The sequence below is a fragment of the Episyrphus balteatus genome, chromosome 1 (assembly GCF_945859705.1).
Source record: "Episyrphus balteatus chromosome 1, idEpiBalt1.1, whole genome shotgun sequence".
Classification (NCBI taxonomy): domain Eukaryota; kingdom Metazoa; phylum Arthropoda; class Insecta; order Diptera; family Syrphidae; genus Episyrphus; species Episyrphus balteatus.
In genome coordinates this window covers 171,286,027-171,310,332 of record NC_079134.1, presented here as the reverse complement: position 1 = coordinate 171,310,332, position 24,306 = coordinate 171,286,027, and the positions used below count along the sequence as shown (strand labels likewise).

At 28.8% G+C, this 24,306-nt stretch overlaps 1 long non-coding RNA gene across 1 annotated transcript in view; it reads left to right on the top strand.

The window, feature by feature from the left end:
* LOC129907386 (uncharacterized) overlaps positions 1 to 24,306 on the top strand; it is an 89,935-nt gene that overhangs the window by 29,096 nt on the left and 36,533 nt on the right. The window contains exon 3 of the long non-coding RNA XR_008771013.1: positions 9,128 to 9,157. This is a non-coding gene — a long non-coding RNA (uncharacterized LOC129907386). The remainder of the gene's footprint in view (positions 1 to 9,127; positions 9,158 to 24,306) is intronic.

Here is a 24,306-nt window from a genome sequence, read left to right as displayed (position 1 = left end):
TGAATTTCAGTTTTTGAGTTATGGACATGCCCGGGAAAGCTTTTTTTTTCAGTTTATTCGATGCAATAAAAAAGATATGAAAACTTTTATAACCAAAACATATTTATAGGGCTAAGTGATGAACGCTGAAGTGAATCAAGTCACAAAAAATTAATTCAGAGATATAACGAGTTAAAGTAAATACGTTTCCGTTGAATCTTATTGTGAATATAAATTGTATATCTTTTTTGGTTGCTCAGATATTAATTTTTAAGGCTGTTCATTTGTTCCCATGATAATTTTTGACTTTCAGGATAATTTTCTTCGAGAAATTTGTAGTGCTTTAATAATTTATTTTAATGAACAAAAAAAAAAAAAAACAAATAGAAGAAAAAAAGTGTTAAAACACTCATACCTTTTATGTTACTTGGAAAAACCTGCACCAGGCAAAATTAAAAAAGTTTTTTTTTTCTTTAGTCTTAAAATGTAAGAATAAAAAAATAATTTTTGTTGTTTAAGATATTTTTCATTTAAAGTGTAGTTACAGCAAATATTTTAATTGATCTCCTTGATTTTGATGCAAATAAATATTTAATTGTAAAGAAAACGATTGAATTGAGAATAAATTTACCTTTGACCTAAAATACCTTCTAACTGAGTTGATTAAATGAAAAATCAGAACTTGTTTTGTAGAGCATTCAATTCACTACAAAAATCTTTGATCTCCATGGCAGTGGAATTCATCCTTCATTAGTTATAAAGATCAGGAAAGTACGATGCGAAAGTACTTAATATTAATATTAAGGACTCAAATTTTCAAGGACTTATTTTTGAGCCTGGTTCCGAGAAAATGAAACCATTTTTTTTTTTTTTGAAACGTCCTAATGTATCCCATAATAGCCTTATCATAATTTCACAAATAAGGTATCGTTGGAATCGTCTTGCTTAAATCTATTTTTTATAAATGTCGTATATCTATCATTAATAAGCAAGTAAAATAGCCCTTATAGGTAAACCCATGGGTCCCACTTGTCTCTTTTCTTTCTGCCAATTAAACTTTTGATGATTATCATCATTACCAAATGGGACATTCTATTAATTGTTAATGAATATGTTCTTAACACTTCTTCCATCAGCTCTTTTTGGTCACTATACAAGTGTCAAAGAATCAAATTTACACTCATTCTATTAATATTTAACCAAAAAAAAATCTAATCACCTCAACAACGATTTTATCTCCCATAAGTGTGTAGGTTTTATAAGCTTCCAAAATGCCATGTCATATTAATTTCATTCAATCTCTAATTCTGCACAATGAATATAAATATTTCTATATCACAACAATCTCAAATCTCAAAAACTAATCACAAAGCTTATAAAAGGATTTTATCTTTCATGTTTTTGTTAATAACATGAAATTACCTTCATTAAAAGTCCATATAAACCCTATTTTCTGTACCCTACCTACCACCCTACCTAACCTACACTTCAATCCGATTACAGAGAAATTAGTGCGACTTTGTTGTATAGAGACTAGAGAGTAAAAATATATAGAGCCCACCTGATGTGTGTGTTCTATGGAGAGAACGAAAACACACAACCTTATTATATATGTAAAACTGATGTCCAAGTTACCATACATTTATACATACATGTAATAACAACAATAGTGTCGTTTTCATGAGATAAGCCTATTTACCTTTTATAGCAAGCTCACCACCTATACCAACTTTCTACATCCCAACACTCCTCTTTGGCTATAAAGAGATATCATATCAAAATATTTATTAACGCTTTCGCTGTATGTATATCGTAGTTTTTGCATTCATTCAGAATTCATATAGAAAGGGTACACATAAAGCTTACATAGCAAAAAAAAAAAATGGGACGATATTATATCCCTTTTTGGTTTTTGGCTAGAAAGTTTTCATACCAACCATGTCCCCAATAACATTACACATAAATGAAATACCCAACTCCTGTCAACTGAAAGGGATAACTGCCATTAGGCAACTCCTGAAATTGCACCCGCCCGCCATCGCTAGCCACCACCGCACCGACCGGTAGTACAAATTTCCATGTTTTCATTAAAAGTTTGTAAATAACCTTGTAATGCGACTAAAATTGTGGGCTCTGAACCAAATATGGTGTTGAAAGTATCGGACTGTGACAGGTTAGTCCTTAGATGACGAATATTTCGGGGCCCACTTTTATATTCATGCCATTATTTTTCAATTTAAAATTGTGTAGCTTGTAGCAAATGTACCGTTATGTGTGATATATCAAATCAAAGTTTATACTGTCAGCATGCGAAATAAAGTTAAATCAAATTTTTAATTGCTCTAGATCAAAAGATATAACGTTAAAAAAAAAAGAACTTTATTTCCTCAAAATTGTTAATACGACATAGATTTTGAATTGAATTTTGTAGAAATATAGTCCTGACTATTGCCTATCTACAGCAATTTCATTCATTTATCTGTTAAAGAAAAAAAGTATAAAAATAAAAAAAAACGGTCAAAAAACTTGGAACAAAAAAACTTGTTTTCAAATTATTTAGTCAAAAATCATTTAAAAATTCCAATATGTCCTATAAGTTTGAGAATTTTTGAAAGCTCCAAAAAGTTGCTAAAAATAATAAAAAACCTAAAAATGCCTATTAAAAATTAGGTGTTTTTCAAAAGTTCATATTTCGAAACGCATCAGAGACTACGAAAAAATCCGTATTTGATGACCAATTTTGTTTTATTACCTATATTTAATGGCATTTTTCAAATTGTCAAAAAAAACCTCTCGTACCTAAAAATTTCAGGCGGAACGGGAGAAAATGGAGTTACCTTTTGGTGAATGCTGCCAAAAAAAGGCTCTAATGTGCCTCATAAATATCTCTCTCTTGCATTTTACACCAGGCCCTAATATTTTTTAGTTCTACTGGGGACAGTTATATAATTATTTTGATTAACTAAGCATCCAAAACTTTTTAAAACATTTGATTTGGGCACTGGGGCGCCAGGACAACTTATTTCGCCTCCATTAATCATACGCCCCTGTAGTTCTGTTAGATTGGACCCAACTCACATAGAAAATTAATGCCACCAGCAGTTGTTCTCTCCCCAACTCCAGTGCCACTCCCTGGATGTGCTTGAGTCAGATATGTGGCATATTAGACTGTTACCGCACAGAATAAAACACACACACAAACACACTTTTAACGGGAAAGGGTATCTTCTATATCTACAATGAAACGAGGTGATGCAGGTTTGTTTGTTTTCGCTTAATACTGGATTAGTTATCTCTCTCATAGCTTTTTAATCTACCACTGTGTTGTTTGGCTTTACCCATTTTTCCATTTAAGTTTGAAATTATAAAATTTTCAACGAACTTCCTGCTAACGCTAAGTCGGCTGGTCGTGATGGTGGGTTTATAAAGTTGTGATACCCGCCAGGAGCAGTAAACCACGAACATTAAAAAAACAAACCCTCATTGGCTAAAATGTGTCTTTTTCATTATATTGCACGCAATAGAGACTTGTTATTTTATTTTTTTCATTTTTGTGAAATAATAATGCAGCGCAGAACCTTTATGAACACTCTCACTATAATACCACATCATCAACCATTGGACCTCTGTTTAATTAATTAAAATTCATAATTGTGTTTTTCGTTCGCGCAATGAAATGACAAAATTAAATTATATCTTTGTGGTTGTTTCTATTAATCGCAGAGAGAGAGAGAAATTTTATTAAAAATTACTAAAAAAAATTACCGTTATAATGCAAATGAAGTTATATCTTGGATTTACACAATAATTTGACACAAAATGCTATGATTTCTTCCAATTACTGTCATAATTCTAGGTTATAATGAAACAATGAAGTGATAGGTTTTGTGCAGGATTATAACACAATTTAGATGGAACTAATATGTTTTGAAAAGGATATTTGTATTTATTATGAAATTTACAGGCTAATGGATGTTTGTCGAAAACTATGGGAATTTGGTGTATTTGAATTGATTAGGGTTGTACTCTGACTAAATGAAGACATTAACATTGGAGTTGAAAATGATGACATTATTTCTGTGAAATTTTATATTGTGATTTGTTTCATAACTTTGGTATTCATAACTTCGCAGTTTTTCCAAATAAAAGCACGTATTTTCAAAAGAGGAGCTTAATGCCAAACACTAACAAATGCTTTTCAAATATCAGTGCAAAAATATTAGATAGATACTTTCTCCTCAACGATGTTTCTTTAAGTACTCGATGAGACAAAATATGAAATCATTAAGTTGCTTCAACTGTTTTGGTTCAAAATTTGGTTTCAGCAGATGTATAAAAAAAATGCTTTTACATTCATTTTATTTATAAAAGCACTACCTTTATCTTCTCAAGACTTTGAAAACTTAGAGAATCCTGTTCTTAATTTTCCTATCCAAGTTTGGCATAAGTCGAGTAAAATTAAGCATACAATTTGAAAAATCTTGGAATCCAGGAAAAGTCGATGAAACTGTAAAACGAGTATTGGGCTTGTATTATTAGTAGAGTAACTGAAGCAAATTATTAGGGAACAGCTCTGATTTTGACGATTTTTTTTTCAAACGTAGGTAATTAAAAATACTTTAAAGTCTATAGATTAAAAATTGCCGGTGTTGCCGTATTGTTTTTTAAAATTAAAATTAATTTTTTTTTTTACAAAACCATTGTTTTTGCTTAAATTTCATAAAACAAATGATAGCAAAAGATTCTCTAGGTAATTTAAGGAAAATATATGTATAAAAGGCAGTAAGGGACAATCTTCCATCGTTTAAGCGATAAATGCAATTTTCTTACATTCTGACCTCAAACACAAAAAAAATATTTTGAAAACAACGGCAACACCTACAATATTTAAAAATACATTTTTAAAAAGCCAGAAGCTCATCCTTATCTCTTAAATTTAAATCCACTAAATTTAATCAAGACTTTTTGAAAAAATGGTCCTCAAACTCAGAATTAAAAAAAATAAATCGCACGTACTTTCTCTTATGCTTAAAGTAACTATAATGTTAAAGCTATTTATTCAAGAAATTTAAAATTTGATATTTTGAAGAAATTTCATAAGTAGTATAAAAAAATTAAATCTGTTTTTATAATTAATTAAACTCCGTTTTAAATTATCTTAAAAAAAAAAACAAATATGCCATTTAATTTCTTGTATAAAAAGGTATTTTTAGAAAAAAATTTTCGAAAATTGTAGGAGCCGTTTTTTAAAAAAATAAATTTTTATATATAAAAATTTTTTAACATTTTTCAAAAAAAAAGTTGGTATGCCATTTTGAAAAAATAATTAATTTACACATAAAAACTAAATTTCAAAATTTTTCATTGATCCGTTTTCAAAAAATTGATTTTTCAAAAAAAAATTTTGAAATATTTTTTAAAAATCCAAAAATGCGTTTTTTGAAAATTTTCTAAAATTTTAATATTATCTTTACATACACACTTTTGTATAAAAATTTTCATTTAAATCGGGTTAATTTTGTACGAGATATTCAGAAACGAAAAAAACCGTTCTATGACAGGTACCGTTAATAACGGTGCAAAAAATATTTTTTTTATTTAAAAAGTTGGCTCTTATATGTAGTACTAAACACAAAAATTTTAATCAAAATCGTTAGAGCCGTTTTTGAAAAAAATTTACTTTTCTATTTCCGTTATGTGGCAGGTACCGTTAGTTTTGGTCATAAAAAAAAAATTTCAATTTCCCCTCTAGGGAATCACCAAAAACTGCTAACTACCAAGTTTGAAGAAAATCACTTCACTCGTTTAGGGTGCAGCTCCAGATATAGACAGACACACAGACAGACAGACAGAATTGCCGGACCCACTTTTTTGGCATTCTCCATCATCGTAATGTCATGTAAAATTGTTATCTCAAGTTCGATTTTTTTTACGAATCCTAAACTTGCCCTATAGTACCTATATCGCAAGTAAAAATGTTATTAGAAAAATTTAAAATTACTTTTTTCCAAACTTTTTCTAATAAAATATGAATTTATTTAAAAAAAATTTTTGGCCATAAATATTATCAATTGAATTTCGAAGCAAAAAAGGTAAAATATATCACACTTTTGAAAAAGAAAAATTACTTCAATTTCAATGGTTTTTTTTTTTATTAAAACTGAATTTTTGCATTGAAATAATTAATTTTCTCAAAGACTGTGGTAAATAGGAACTTTAAATTTTTGCTGTTTAACTTTCAACAGTAAGGGTTATTAAATGAATAAAAAATAATTTTATGTTTAGATGTTGAACTTTAAAAAAAAAAATAAGTTACATTTTTTTCAAAACTTTTATTAAAAAAAAGTTCTTCGAAAGTGAAATACTTTTTAATTTTTTTCATAAACCGTAATACATATTGACATTTCCTTTTATAATTTGAAATCATAATAAATGCGGCCAAAAAAATTTGAAAATAAATGCATTTTATATTACGACCAAGTTTAAAAAACGACATGTTAAAATTTTTTCAATAATTTTTTTTTTTCAAAAATCTGAGTTCAATTACCATTCTTTCAAAAGCCGTTCATTCAATTAACTTAATTTTAATTTTACATGTATGACTAAGCTTCTAGCTTTTAAAAAATGTATATTTGAATATTATAGGTGTTGCCGTTGTGTTCAAATATTTTTTTTTGTGTTTGAAGTCAATTAATAAGAAAATTGCATCTATCGCTTGAACTATGAAAGATTGTCCCTCACTCCGATATATTTTTTTCCTTGAATTTTCTAGACAATCTTTTGGCATCAATTAATTTATGAAATTTAAGAAAATTTTTTGAAAAAAAATTGGTTTTGTTCACAAAAATCTTCAATTAAATGTCAAATGTCAAATTAGATATTTTAATATTTAGCATTAAAGATTAAGCTTATAGCAATTTTATGAAAATTCATTAATTAATAAGACTTCCATAATGTAGGGCACTTTTTAGAAAATTGTAAAGTTGTGTATAATTTTGTCCTTTAAATATTTTTAGAAAATTTTCATGACTAAGCTGCTCACTTCCTAGAAACTGATTTCAGAGTCGTAACTCTATAGTAAAAATTTTACTCAAGTGAACATTTGCTCTTGCGTTGGGCCCACTTAAGCTACTCGTTACGTTAAGAAAACATAAGGGTGTCTTTGAATTTAGCTTATGAATATACCAACTGAGGAAATTTTGAAGAAAATGCGTGAGCAAACACTCAGAAAACTCATCTCAGACTTGTGCTTGAGAAAAAATTTTACTTGAGTGACGACTCTGAATTTCGCCCTAAAATTAGGGACAGACTCCAACGTATTTTCGACAGCGCCTAAGTTGTTAATAGTGCAGAAGCCTGTATAGACTCTGGCATTTAGATTGAGCAATCCGCATATCGAGACTTGAATATCAGACTTATCATCTCTCGTGAATTTCGATCGTTGAAATAATTTGTTACTTCTACATATTTGAATTTACTATATTCGTCATGAAACTGTGATTGTATATAGCTCGTCCAATGTTTTTTGTAAGAGTTTAGTGCAGATTTCTTTATGCAGTACACTTCACTCAGATTTCAAAGACCAGTTAAAATAAATCTCAGTTTCGTGTTGTAAATCTTTGAGCATATTTGTTTTCTTATTATTATATTTAAAAGTTTCCTTGGCACTTATCAGGAAGTGTAAAAATGTTGTGTATTGTATATCTGAAGTGCAGATTCAATATTGTTATGAAGGCTTTGGGAAGCCCAGTTTCCTTGTGTATCGCATAATTTGGCTTCATATATTTGTGTTTTGCTGAGTGTAGAATATTTTTATTTCTTATGAAACTTGTTGCGTCGATTGAATTTTTTTGAGAGTTTTTCTGAGAGTCCAGGTCATGTTATGTGTTAGTGTAAGATATTAGTATTTATTATCTATTGGTTATTTTAATCTCGTCATTGTTAAAAAAAAAACCAATTCTCTCCAACTGCCCGTTGGCCACCGTTTCTAAAAATCACAATTTCTGACTTATTTAAATTGACAAGGAGATTCCAATCTCGTCAGTAATTTGCAAAAAATGTGCTTTATTTTCCTTGTGATTCAGATCAGATCATTGTTTTTATAAACAGCCAATGTTACTTACGAAATTTAAAGTATGATTTTTTACTTTATTTGATTTATTATTCTCTTTTATTTAAAATTTTATATTCGTGTTGTGATAATTTAAAAAACAAAAATCATGTGTGCACTTCACACGTGGTAAAAGTGAAACCTTAAAAAAAAATTCTTGCAAAAAAAAGAAAAAATCTACCTATTTTTTTTCTATCTCCTTTAAATACATGTTTTTTATATGACAACCTACAATAAATTTTATACCATCTGAAAGCTTATTGTTTCAGCTCAAAATATTTTTACCGTCCATGTCTATAGAACATCTACAAAAAGAGCTTATTTTTTTCAAACCAAATCACTTTTCATCAAAAAAGCAAAAAAATCAATCTTTTTTCTCTTTTAACACCATTAAATATATTTTTTTTAAATGGCAACCTATAGTAAATTTTATATCATCTGAAAGGTTATTTCACCTTTTATATGTAGTATTATGTATGAATCATATTTCTACCATGCCTAGAAAAAAAATAAGAATTTTTTAAAGCCAACTATGTCGAAATTTCAAGCTGAGATTACTACACTGGTCATCGTCAACAGATCTCCACATGTGTTTTGAGGTATTTTTCAAGTTTTTCAATTTAAGATTGTGTAACTTGTAGAGCTTGTACAGTTAATTGTGATATATTAAATGAAAGGTTATGTTATCAGCATGCGTATTAAAGTTAAATCAAATTTGTATGTGCACTGGATCAAAAGATACAACGTGTGTAGAAACAGAACATCTTTTTACAGTTATCTCAGAATTTTGAATATGAAATTAATTGAAATTTTGTACATTTATAGTTTATTTAATTACTTATCTTCATTTCATTTATCTATCTATTAAAACAAAAAAGTTATAACAAGTTGAATGTTCGTGTCGCGTTTTCGTTTCATCTTGTTTCAAATCACTACGATACTAAAGGAGTTTTCATTTCAAAAAATATTTTTTTAATATTTTATTTTATAAAGTACCTACATTTACCAATATAAATTTTTTGTTTTCTTTACTTACAGTTTATCTTATCTGCATTAAAATCCAAAATTGTAAGTACCTACATTTTATTCTTACTAACATATTCTAATTTTTTTAAATATTTTGAGCCAAGAAATCTACCCTGGCATTACTGAAATTTTTGTGTAGTTTGAAATTGAAATTAAAAGAAAATTTAACAATTTAAAACAATATTGGTTTTACAAACTGCTTTTCTTCTGTTTTTTTAAATATTAAGACAACGCAAGTTAAAAATAGAATGGTTCCCTGTTTTATTCCTGTGGTATTCTTATCATGTTGAGAAAAATCCAATGGTTCATTATTTAGAAATTTTTATAATTTCTATGTTAATTACAGCGTGGAATGAAAAATTTAAATTATTTTCGTCTAGATGTAATTTTGTTACGTGGAACATTTAACACTCATATTTCACAAACATAATTCAAACCGATTCGAAACTGATTCCAATTACTCATTCTCGAACTAAAAATTTACACCGAAAATTTCTTCTGTCTTTTGTTTCAGTTTTCAATAAAACGTATTTATAGTTATTTTTAGACTTCTAAAGTTACCTATTTTAAAATTTAATAATATTTAATACTATATATATTTTTCTTAATTTGGAAATTATCTTAACACAGAATCTCAAGCAAAAAGTTAAATACGAAATCTTTCGGAAATATACAACAAAGGTATACGATTAACATTCGTTATTCTTTTCCTTACACGTCAATTCCGTTATTTCAGATTATATACATAAATATAATGCCTCTAGGATTTTAACCCCATTCCACACACTTTACTTATTTGCAGTATTTCATATCCAGAAATGTTTACTTAACCATTACATATCTCATTCTCCTGTGACTCAAGTACTTTAAGAAAGAAAAAAAAAATCCCCCAAAATCCTTGCGTAGATTCATTCCAATCCCCTGTTGTAGGTTTCCAACAAAAAAAAAAAAAAAATAACTTTTATCATTGGCATTGACAGACAAAATCACCTGCGGAAATGCTTTCTTTTGGATGGTATTCACCCGCACCTGTATAACTTTTCTCCCATCCTTTTTTGCTAACAATTTATTTCTAACAAATAATACGAACTGACATAATAATTTTCGTATTTATTTATTGGGGCTGGATATACTCTCTGTTCTCGTATTATTTCCCCCGAGTTATCCTTCAATTTATTACAAGATCTTGTTTTTTTTTTTCTTTTTTGCTGTCATTTTTGTCACAAAATAAAGAGAAAAAAGGAAGGAGTTCCTCTTTCTCCCAAAGTGAGACTTTATTGGATCATAAATTCATCCTTTGATGTGATTCAATTGATTTCCTTTTCTTTTTGTTTTGTTTTTTTTTTTTTTTTTGTATATGACGGGTGCATTAGTGGGAGGAAGCATATTTTTTCAGTTTTTGTTTTGTATCCTTTTTTTGAAAAAAAAGTACAGGAAGCTCGTTTCGTTGAACCCCTCTATAAGAATATTTTATTTTTGTATTCTTGTCTCTTCCACACGAAAGGACACAATATATATTCGTGGTATACGTGCTACGTGACACTGAAACAAAAATCCAATATGTAGGTTGACTGCTGGTACATAAGTGTTATGCATGCGAGTATTGAGTATACATAAAGGCTAACCTGGGCCTATCTACCCCCATCCTAGTCATATTTAGATACCTAACCTTATTTGATAGCAGGTGGTTTTGACAATTTTTTTTTTTTTTCTCTTTTGAATGTCATTCATAACTTGTTATATGCGGAAGATATTTTTGGAAAGCAAATTATCTGGGACCTTTCCGTAGTCAAGTTTTGGCTTTAGGTTATTGAAAACTTTAAGTATATTTTTACTAAATTTTTGAACTAGCGAAACTGGTAAAACAATGAGATATAGATTTTTCCAATAAACGTTTTAATAATAATCAGGGAACGGGTCGTTATTCTGCATTCCAAATTTCTGTATGACCAAAATTCTGTACTTGAATAAAAAATTCTGTATGAACATAATTCTGTATTCCATTATTCTGCTTTTCTATTATTCTGTATTTCAAAATTCTGTAAATCCAAAATTCTTTTTTCAAAATTCTGCAAATCCATTATTCTGCTTTTTGGAATTCTGTATATTCCAAACTTATACATTTGTATCTTCCCTGTTGAACAATTTATATTCAATTAACAAATTAAGTATAACAGTGTATAAGAGCCGTTTGCTAAAACGAAACTTAAGAATTTATGTTCTACATAAAACCTTATGTGACAGTCTACGCAAAGGAAAAATTAGGGAATATGAGTTTATGTTCTACTTAAATATTTCAGTTTTGTGTCAGCAAATGGCAATAAAAAACTTTACAAAAAAGAGAAATAAACCCTTACCTTACAAAAAAACAAATACAAAATAACAAAAAACAATTTAATGAAATATGTACATAATGAAGATTCTTGGCTAAATATTACTCGTATTTTGGTATTCAAGGTATGTCACTGCCATATGCAAATAAATTGGGGATATACTTTACTTGAAAGTATTTTCTGCAAAGAAAATACCAATGATCTGTATTCTAAAATTCTGTAAATGATAAAAGAAAAATTGTTTTGATAATGAAAAAAAGTGTGCACTTTTTTCTTTTATCATTTACAGAATTTTGGAATACAGAATTTTGAAATCCGAATTTTGGCCCATACAGAATTTCGACCCCAACCCTAATAATCAAAACGACACATTTTTAAGAACAAAAGAGGAAATTTTCTATTGCTTAATGGGGACGAGCTTATGAACAAATCATAGATACCTTGATTACGCCAGGATTTTACTCTTTAAAGCAGATCCCAAAGTCCTGCAAGAACACAATTTAAACGTCTTCAACTTGAATTTGAAATGAATTTTTTTGCTATTACACTGGTTTACAAGGGTTCTGTTGCCAAAACAAATTTATACTTTTCTGAAGGTTTTCGTTGTGCTGAACTCGAATCCGAAGTCAGAAACAACTAATCAGCTCCCGTTTTTGAGATATTACCGTTAGAAATGCAAAAAAACGTTTTTTTTTGAGTTTTTCGGACCTTATTCTTTTGTATAAGGAAAATTTTTAGAACATATTTAGTAACGGTCTCTATAAGAACTTTTTTCCTTTGTATTGCCCGAGATATCTTAAAATGAAGTAAATGGGTTTGGCTTCATATATCATAAAGGAGATAATGACGTTATAAAATTTATAAAATATGCCAAACAACTGAGGATAACTTGGGCAGTAAAAAAGATATCGGAAAGTTTTAAACAGATTTAAAAAGGTGGAAAATAGTTCTTATTAAAACTGTTACTAAATATGCTCAAACAATTTTCCTTATAAAAGAATAAGACCCGAAGTACTGCATTTTCTAACGGTAATATTTCAAAACGGGAGCTGATTAATTTTTTTTGACTTCGTATTCGAGTTCAGCACACCGAAAACGTTCAGAAAAGTATATTTTTGTTTCGGCAAAAAAAAAAGTTTAATTTTGTTAACCAGTGTTATAATTAGGTATGTAAGTGTTTCAAGAATGAAAAAATTTTGTTTTAGATGAAAAATGATACTTTCAGTATGTAACCTTCTCTGTTGATATTGATGTATCATGAAAACAGTGACAATGAAGGGTCGTGTAACCATAAGGATAGGGAAACTTGGGGAATATATTTTTTGGGAACGGGTCAAAATTCTAGCTTCAAAATTCTGCTTTTTTAAAGAAAATTCAGTTTTTTTCAAAATATTCTTCTTTTTTCTATTCTGTCTTTTAAAATTCTGCTTTTTTAAAATTCTGCTTTTCAAAATTCTTCCAGCATATTTTTGAAGAACAAATTCTGCTAATTCTGTTGTTTTTTTTATAGCATATGAGCTTGCAGTTCATAAATGTAATTTAACTTTAGTAGTTTCTTAACTGTTTGTTGCTTAACTGTCGCAATTTTTTTTGTATAATGCATAGACTGACTTTCTTACATCCATAAACCGTTGAAAACTAATGAGAAACTGTATTGTGTGAAACAAAATATTCCTTTTCTCATTAAATTTTTTGAATATTCATTTTTATTTTATAAATTAATAATTTCTATAACTATTTTTCGAAAATATTTAACCTTAAAAACTTGTTCTTAATATTTTTTTAATTTATTGATTAATCAAACAAACAATGAACATAAAAAAAAAACACTTACAAAGTGAGTAAGTAATAAAATAAGCAGCGAGGAGTTGATTTTACAAACTTCTGCAAAATATTTAAAAAGGGTTTGGAAAATGTTAAAAAGCCCGCGTTTTTTAACATTTTCCAAACCCTTTTAAGTTTTTTTTCAGAATTTTGAAAAACAGACTTTTGACAAGCAGAATTGCGAAAGTAGAATTTTGTAAAGCAGAATTTTGAAAAACAGAATTTTGACCCCGACAGAATTTCGACCCCAACCCATTTTCTTTTGTATTTATTTCCAAACTTTTGAGTTCGCGCATTAAAACTCAGCAACGTCCAAAATAAGTGATCCCCTGCTAGATACATTTTTGTTTTTAGATATATGTGGTGAATTGGCCAAGTAATGAACTGTTTCCAATATTTTGTTTATCTTTTTGTGGTTTACTCAGTGATGTTCCGCAAGGTTCCACGTTAAACCCAATACTGTTTTTCTCTTTATAAATGAATTCCCATACAAAAATTGATCACTTATAAATGTGCAATTCATACTTGAATATGTATTCAAACTACTTTGTCAAAGTAAAATACTCATTTTAATCATTTAAGCCATTATTTGAATTCAGATTAAAATACAAAAAGTAGTTCTTCTTCTATTTTGCTTCATTATTTGGGTAGGAACAAAACATTTGTGTTCTTAGAAGAATGTTGATCTAAACAAAGCCTATTAAAGCATAAACAACATGTAAACAAATTAAGAGAAAATATATTTATATTTGTTTTTGACATAATGATGTCCAAATTGTCTTAACTTTTATTCTTTGATCAAAGGAAATAATCCCTTCCTTCCGCATAAATTTTCTTCATAAGTAACAAAAATTCAAAACAAACATTTTCTATCGACTTAAAATATCTAATAAACTCCAACTTTTTTCTTGTACACAATGAGAAAAAAAAACTTGTAATAAATAAAAACAAACATTTGCATTTGACTAAAAAGTTTCCATCTTGTACCTTTATCTTCTGTCAATAGCAAGTAAAATTATGTTTGGTTTAAGTTTTTTTTTTTCAACTTATTCAAAGTTTTTCCTTTTAAAATATTTTTCTTATAAAAGTTGACTATATCATCCAAAAAAATGAATTCAAACAAGTTTTTCTTTACTTGCGACGAAGACGACGACGACGAAAATGAAGATGCACTACCTGAATGTTAACTTTAGGGAAATCATAAAATTGTTTCTTCAATGTTAACTCCTTACTCCTAAAATGCATAAATATCACAAGAATTTCAAAAGTCATATTGCAAAAGTTTTTCCTCAAGTTTCGATTTGCTTGTTGTGTGTGTGTGTGTGTAGACTAACTCCTTGGAGTATGCAATATGAAACTATTACCTAAGATTTGTAAACTTTTATAGGTTTTCTATTTTTGAAGGATTTGTGTTGTGTTTCGGAATTCTTCCTTTTTCATATTGCACAAAACTTCTTACTACTATTTCTAGGTTCTTTAGAAGTTCATCGTCTTAAAATACACGATGAGTCATTCAAAATGTCGTTCAACTTTTTTTTTTGAGTATTTTTTTTCTTTCTTTAATAATAAATTTGTATTCCTCTAAATTATCATGTACCTTTTTCATCAACCTTGAAAAGGCCTTTCACAAAATATATACCGCGCTCTTCTTCATTTTACTAATTAAGTCCGAAATAAAGTAAGTAGGTAATATTTCACGGTCCTTTTATAGACGGAATCGTGATGTTGATGTCGATGTCGTGGCATGAAATTACCATTTATTCCGGTTCCTTTAGCACGAAGCCCTTAATTGGAGTAATCAAATACCAAGTTGAATAATTTCCCTACAATTGCCACATAGATTCATATGCCGCATATAAATTGTGTTTTTTTTTTTTTTTTTTTTTGTGAAAATGTATGTTTTGGGTCTTTAGATCTACTCAGTGAGGTAATTTATTTGTGGCAGGACAAATTATTCTTCTATTCTACTTTAGCTCACTCTTTGATGAAGATGAATTTTTATTTCTCACTCAACATCCTTTTTTTTCTATTTCGAGGGATGAAGATAGAAAAATAATTCACGCAGGATTCCTTCACTTGTTGCTTTCAAATTTTTTAACCTCACAGACTTTTTTTCTATTGATGGTTCAGAATTTCCTTTTTTTTTTTTGGACACGTAAAAAACTTAAAAATCTAAAAAAAATTAACAAAATTTTACTTTAAAAAATACGTTCACAAAATTTAGAAATTAGATTAGTTAACTTTTCACCTTTTAGAAAATATAAAATCTTTCCAAAAAAAAAAAACGGTCTTTAAACATTAAAAATATATAAAAGTAAGATGAATCCAAGAAAATATAGGAAAGGCGAGCTCCTTTTTAATCGCGTGCAAATGTGAGAAATATAAAAAAAAAAAGTTATCCTGAATTTTATTCATTCTTCCATAAAATTAAAGTCAATAAAATTTCTCAAAGGCGCTTCCTTTTTCTGCCTTCCTGCCTACCTTTCAAAATGAATTAAGAGATTATTGTGAGAAGATATACATACACCGACACCCTTAAATAGAATGGATATAAAAAAAAGAAAGCGAGTATAATTGAATAAAGATATAAAAACAAAATAGAATATACAACTTTGGATGGTAATTCAATTAATTCAGATGATTGTGCGTGACATGAGATAATGCTTACAGTTATCTCGAAGAAAAAGGTTCGACACTGATAGCTTATATCCACCTCCAAAACAGGAGTATCTATCTATTAATGAAAGATCTGTTGCTTGTTGGTCAGTTTTATTATTTCCTTGGAATCCATGGCCTAATTGTGGATTACTTTTTTCTTAGAGATAAAAAAAAAATGGTATTAAAGAAAAAGTATGTTCTAAAAATTAGCAAAATATACATTATATATGGAAATTCGTTTTTTTTTTATTTGGTACTTCGAAAACTCGATTGCTAGACACCTTTAGAATATACTCACCAAATATGAGCTCTTTATCTTAGTGGGAAGGTCCTCCGCTTTTCAATTTTCCATTTTTACATCAAGCTTCTACTAAAAAAAAAAATATTTTTTTTTTAATTGAATTTTTAGCCAATTTTTTTACATATTCTTGTAGAAAATTGAACGCTCTATAAAAAAGGTTAAATACACTTTTTTGAATAATCTAACCGTTTAGTAGATATTTGAGGTCCAAAAATCGAGAAAATCTTTAAAAATTCGTTTTTTGTTCTTAATTTTGTAACAAATTGAAAAGTTATAATAACACTGGTCAACAAGGTTTTTGCCACAAGAACCAAAATATACTTTTCTAGTAATTTTCGGGGTGCTGAATCCGAATCTAAAGACAGAAAAGTTTGATTGGCCTTCGTTTTTGAAATATTACCGTTAGAAAATGTCAAAAAACGTAATATTGGCTGTTTTCGAGGTTATGTCTTTATGTGGAGTAATTCATTATGAATAAATTTGAAACGGTTATTATAGCAACATATATTCTTCTTTCAAAAACTGTTTAAATTTTCTCGATATCTCTTTTATTGCCCGAGATATTTAAAATTTAAGTAGCGGTCTTTGAATCAGAAACAACACTGGCCAACCAAATTAAACTTTTTTTGCCACAAGAATCAAAATATACTTTTCTAAAGGTTTTTGGGTTGCTGAACTCGAATCCACAATCAGAAAAATTCTATTAGCCTTCGTTCTTGAAATATTACCGTTATAAAATGCAAAAAAAGGTTTTTTTTATAACGGTAATATTTCAAGAACGGAGGCTAATAGATTTTTTCCGATTGCGGATTTGAGTTCAGCAACTCGAAAATCTTCAGAAAAGTATATTTTGGTTCTTGTGGCAAAAATTCTGTGACCAGTGACTTATACTTTAGATTAAGTTTAGTTTCTCTTTGGCTTATTAAATGAAACTTAAGATATCTCGAGCAATAAAAGAGATATCGAGAAAATTGAAACAGTTTTTGAAAGAAGAATATATATTGCTATAATAACCGTTACAAATTTGTTTATTATGAATTACCCCACATAATAACAGGATCTCGAAAACAGCCAAAATGACGTTTTTTAGCATTTCATAACGATATTATTTAAAAAACGGAGGCCAATCAAATTTTTCTGACTTCAGATTCGGATTCAGCACCCCAAAAACTACTAGGAAAGTATATTTTGGTTCTTGTGGCAAAAAAAAAGTTAAATATTGTTGACCAGTGTAATCAAACGCGCATGACATATTCTTGTAGGAATAAGATTGCTCGACAAAAAAAGTCTTACCGTTTAGTAGATATTTGAGGTCCAAAAATCGAGAAAATCTTTAAAAATTCGTTTTTTGTTCTTAATTTTGTAACAAATTGAAAAATTATAATAATCAAACGCGCATGTTATATTCTTGTAGGAAACAGATTGCTCGACAAAAAAAGTCTTATTAACTTTTTTTATTAATCTAACCATTTGAAAGATATTCGAGGTCAAAGTTAAACAAAAATATAAAAACTTTTTTTTACTTTTCAAAATTTTCTAATTCACTGAAAAGTCATTATTATTAATAGTAGGGGAGCCCAGGAAGGGATTTCGCGCGTTACTCGAGCGCGTCAGAAAATCATATGGGGAGAAAGCTTGTACTCAGTAATGTACTCGTACCAAATATAAAAGCTTGATACAGTGGTCTGCGTTGTGGACAGCCCGTCAGATTAGTAAAAAAAAATCGATCCTCGGAAATACTCGAGCGCGTCAGATTAAGAAATGGTAGGTTAAGTACATCTAGAAAAGTGTATATTTCAATAATCTGACAATTTGAGCGTGGCATAAGAAAATGGGAGAGGCACAAAGTTGTAAAAAAAAACGTCACCTCGAAATACTCGAGCGCGATTAACTTTTTTTTTATTCTGAAGGGAATTTTATCAGGAACACGAAAAACATATAATCTGACGGTTTTCATGGGGCAATATAGCCAAAATTATCGATAAAGCATGAACGTACAGTTAAAAAAAAATACAATTTTTTGGTTCGTGTTGATGAGTTTTTAACGTTTTTGTCGAAATATCTTAATTTTGTTTGTCTTATTTACTTACACTTATTATGTGGATACGGATTGACTTAAAAAATCTAAAGAATTCATTAAATTGGATAAAAAATAACGTGTCAAAGGGAATAAGCCCCAAAAGACGTTTTATATGGAATTTTCTATCGGAGAATATCCAGTCCGGTCCAACACTCAAATTTGTGTATCGAGGTAGAACGACATTCTTAACTTTATAGCAAAAGCCCCATCTTTAATAAATATAGAAGCTCTGATTGTCTGGTCATTACGTAATGTTCTTAGATTTGGGGTATTTTTTCTTTCGTTAAAGACCAGACGAGCAAAACTTATGACTTTAGGTACGTTTACTTTTTAATAATATAATATCATACGAAATAAAAGATTATCAAGTAAGTATCATAACCATTTTTGCTTATAGAAACACGAGATGACGACAAAGTTGAACAAGTGGAAACCAACCTGGAAGACGAATCCAGTTATTATGAATATTAAATTATTATTGATTGACCTTTGTATATAATATGTATATAATGTAAATTTTGTATTACATGCAGTAGGTAATAACCAGAAGAAACGAAAAATATTGTTTTATCCAAAAACTGTCTAATTTTTTTTTTTAATTGTCAGATTAGCAATACACCTTAACATAATTGTCAGATTATCATTTAGGGTGACTCCGACATCGAGCTGAACCTACAGTAGAAAAATCTGACGCGCTCGAGTAACTTAAGTTAACAATTTTTTTTTACATTTTCAAAAATGATTTATAAGTGTAGGCCACGTCCAAATCGTCAGTTATTCAAATTGAACACTATTAGGAGTTCACTGAACGTACCCTCTCAAAATCTGACACGCTCGAGTAACTTTTTTTTTTTTATTTTTTCTACCGCTTTTTGTAGCCACCCACCACTGTCTTATCGTCAGATTAATATTTATCGGTTATCACAAAGTCAATGCGAGTATACCCTATTAATATCTGACGCGCTCGAGTATTTCAATGTGGCAGTTTTTTTTTACATTTTCTTAACGTGTTTATAAGCTCTTATCCCCACTTAAATGGAAAACTTCCATATACTTTTTTTCGTTTTAGAACCTAATCTTCGCAATCCAATAGGTCCCCATGGCGCTCGAGTAACTGCAAATTTAGCATCTCGGGCTCCCCTACTATAAATAAGTAAGATGGATTATTGTAGGGGCTTAAATGTTCTACAAAAAAGTCCTTGGCATCAAATTGGATGCTTTAACCGTTTAGAAGATATTCGAATCCAAACCAATGCCCACTGATTTCAATAGTTTTCTTATGGTCCCTATGTATTGCGACTTGGATGTGCCAGACTCTTAAAAGAATGCGGTACAAAAAATTACACCATTAAAAAGCTTATAAATTTTCCTAAAGAATAAAAAACTAATCTTAAATTTTTACAATTCGCAAAAAGTATAAAAATAATTTATTCAAAACAATCATTTTTTCATGAAGAAAGCAAAAAAAACTGTTTTTTTTCTTCTAACACTATTAAATCCATTTTTCTTATGACAACTTTTATTAATTTTATATCACCTGAAAGCTTATTGTTTCAGCTCAAAGTATTTATACCGACCATGTCTATACAACATCTACAAAAAGAGCTAGAATTTTTTGAACCCAATCAGTTTTTATCAAAAATCAATCTTTTTTCTCTTCTTGCACCATTAAATCCATTTTCTTAAATCACAACCTATAATAAATTTTATATCATCTGAAAGCTTATTGTTTTACCTTTTATATGACGCTTCAATCATACTTCTACAATACCTTCAAAAAAAGGAAGAATTTTTTAAAGCCAACCATGTCGAAATTTCAAACTGAGATTACGGGTACTTCCTACACTGGTGGCTGGTCATCGGCAACAGATATCCAAAGTTGTTTTGAGGTATTTCTTAAGTTTTTTTTAATATCAATATCAAAAGATATAACATGTTGATAAAATAAACATCTTTGCACCGTTATTTTGAATATGAAATTAATTGAAATTTTGTACAGTTATAGTTAATTTTATTACGTATCTACAGTATAAATTTCATTCATATGTATATCTATTAAAACAAAAAAGTTATAATCAATTTTTTTTTTCCTGTCGCTTTTTCATCGTGTTTCAAACCACTTCAATACTAAAGAAGTTTTCACTTTAAAAAAATTTTTAATTCCCATTTCTCATATATTTTCAACTCAGTTGGCATTTGGCAATCATTTTTGTGAGTAGAATAGCTTTTGATATGGTTTGCTGCGACTTAAACTTCCACTCAAATGCATAAACATTTCAAGAAATTTTGCTTTATCAAATCAATGCATCATTGCTGCAAAATATTTGTTTTGAATTTCATTTGCTTTCAAAATCCTTTATTGCATTTATGTGTGTGTTGGGATAGATTTTTCTATGAGTGCTTCTCTATGCAATTCCCTATACCACACAAAAGGAGAAGAATATAAAATGTATGCGAGGAACGCAAAGAAAAGTAGGAATGAAATTAGATTAAATTGCATCAAGGAGAGGGTTGCCATTGTCGTCCTTACTTCTTCTGATGGTTCAAATAGAATCCTCAACTACAAATAAAATAATAAAAAAAAAAATATAAAAATATTCCACATACGTCATGTATGACGGTTATGAGATTTATGCTATGACTGTTGTAGTTGTAGGATTTTTTTTTTTTTTTTTCATTTTTTTAAAACTTTATTTGTTCGTTTTTTTGAAGCAATTTCCATGCAAAATTTATGAGAGTTTTGCAAACAATTTGTGTCGTCTTTTTCATTTACATTGATGAATAAATTTTTCCCTATGAACTTCCATTATTCATGTTTGCTTTTAAAGAGAGAGAGAGAGAGAGAGTAAAAAAACAACGTTAACAAAAAACATATTTTTCAAGACTCTTGTGTAGGGACTTTTTTCTACTCGTAGATACTTGCGATAGGTAGGTTCTTGAAAATATTGAACATGGGATTTTGTGGAACGTTTACAGGTTTATAGGGAGTGTAATAGGAACTAGAGGAAGAGGAAATCGGTTTGAAAAAACTTTAAAGTTTATAATTGATTTCATAATAATTCAAAAATGTTAAAGTTTGAAATGTAATTGATGAGAAAACAATAAAATACTATTCTATCTTTCATTTATGAAGAAGATATACAAAAATATTTGGTTTTCATGCCATCAAATCACTGTCATCATATGGAAAAACTTTTTTAATTAATTTTGATTCAATGAATACATTTAAGTACTTATGCAGGGAACATTTTGATGAGACAAATATTTATGAAATTCGGAAACATTTTCATGTAAGTAAGTTTGTTTGATTATTTTTTTTTTCCTGTGTGGGGGTAAAAATGGTTGTCAGGAATTCAATAAAAGACAAATATTTTATGTGTAGTATATATTTACATGTATTCAATGTCAAAACATATAAACTTTCATAAGTTAAATGGGCTCTCTTTTGGCTCCATGATAATTTATTGGCAAACTTTTATATGAAGTTTTGAGCTATAGCAGCTAGCTGGCACCAGTTTGGCTTCTGGAGAAAATTAGAATATCAGTAATAAATTAAAAGACTCTAAGATGCTTTATTTTGAGTAGACATATGTACATTAAATGTTCGTATATGTCTTTGGAAGAAAACATGATGTCAGTAATTTAAATATTTCATATTTATGACAATAGAGATGTTTTCTTCACTAAATTTATTCATGATTTGTTTTGAAAAAGAGTGATCAAAAAGTAAAAAAAACATCCATTTAATATGCAATCATTTCCCAAGCAAAACTTAAAAAGGGCGATTTTATAAAAGCCTTTTATAATAATAGCTATAGAACCTTCAAACAAGAAGTTAATACTAATTTTAACTTCCTGTGTGTTACTAAAGAATGTTTTATCGAATCACTGGCTAAATGGAAATCCTGAAGGCCAATCACTCGGAATAATATCACAATCAAAACTAATCTATCCTAGAACTTAAGTTAAAGACCTTCGGAAGATTATCTTTCGGAAGAAGCTAGAAACTAAAAAACCTGGATCGGATACTTTCAACAAAATTAGTCTACTTTTAATAAAGATATTACATACATATATAATCACTTATTACACTGGTCTGCAAGGAAATCCTCCTTTAAATAAAACTATACTAAAGGATTTTTATATGCTGATTCCGAATCCGAAGTCAGAATTGACCTAGCACGTCACGTTTTTTAGATATTCCCGTTAGAAAATCTCAAAAACCCATTTTTTTGCTGTTTTCGAATAAATATTTTGGCATAATGTAATTGATAATGTAAAATTGATACGGTTTATAAAAGAACTTATTTTTTTCTTTCAAATTCAGTTTCAATCTTCTCAATATCTCTTTTCTTCTCCGAGATATCTTAATTTAAATAAGTTTAGTAGGTTTGGCATATCTTACCATAAAGAAACTGATCTCTAAAAATTAATATATCTTTTTCCCTAGAACAAAAGTATACTTTTCTAATGAAATTTAGTGTGCTGATTTTGAATCCGAACTCAAAAAATCTCGTTCAGCTCTGGTTTTTGAGATATAGTAGTTTTTTTGAGACTTTCTAAAAAAAACTTGATTTTGTGATACTTTAATGCGCATATCTTAAAATCCTGACGTGATAGAATATTTTTGACTTCGGATTCTAACTCAGAACATCAAAAACTATAAGAAAAGTGTACTTTTGTTTCTAGGAGAAACAAATCTAAAGCTTTACAAGGCAGTTTATCGAATTTTTTAATACAAATAAGATATTTCTAAATAGAAAAATTGTATATAAAATTACAAAACACGTAAAAATTTTGTTTAATGTATTTTATTTTAGTTTTCTTTTCATATTTGACTTTTAAAATATAATGGGCATTGATATTTTACATTTTCCTTTGTTAAGGTGCTTTTGTTCATGTAGGATTTACTAAAAAGTGAAGGATTTCGAAATGTCTGCTTTTTTTTGTCAATCAGTATTTTAAAAAATGAGTAAACATGAATGTTAAAGAACATATTTGGTGTCAATCGATAGGTCATATTATGAAGAATAAGTCCTCCAAATTTGAGCTCAATGCGACAAATAGTTTTAATTTTATACAAGTTCAAATGAATCTAAAAGGGTGATTTTTTAGAAACTACTCACATTTTTCAAAAATCATTTTTACAAAAATGGTACCTGATAAAATTTTTCTGAAACCAGATTTAGATTCATTTTCATAATATCAAAAAATTATTTGAAGGAGAAAAAAAAAAGTTAAATTTTGCAGACCAGTGTTATTTAATCACTTTGATCAAAATATCAAAAAAGTATTAGCATAATTGCATCTTAGTTCGCACAATCAAAATGTGACTTCCAACACCACCAATAACATCAACAACACCAAAAACACCAGCAACACCAACAACACCAACAACACCAACAACACCAACAACACCAACAACACCAGCAACACCAACAACACCAACAACACCAAACAACACCAAACAACACCAAAAACACCAACAACACCAGCAACAGCAACAATATCAACAACACCAACAACACTAGCACACACATCAACATTGTGATTATCAGGTTTTATTGCTGATTTCTTATCAAAAGTTTTAAATAGGTATTGAAAGCAGCGGCTATTTCAATACGTGACTGTCAACAAGTTGGGTGTAAACCATGCTCAATAAAAAATCATAGAAATGAAATACATATGGACTCAAAAAAGTTATGTTGTATTTCCGCAAACCCATTAGCTTTTGCAATATGGCTATATAGGAACCTCACTTCTACGGTTACTTCAACTTTGAATTCCTCCGAATCTTTAATTTGTTCTCTCGAATCCTTATCGAAAGTATGTACAAGTAAAAAGAAAACAAAAAGCAAAAGCCTTCCATTTCAATTGTATACTCGTATATCTTTAACATTTTCACATGTTTCCATTTCCACATGGTTGTGTGCTTGTCGAATAAATTCCCATGAAACTTCCACACATGAAATTCGTAGAAAGTATTAATGTTTCA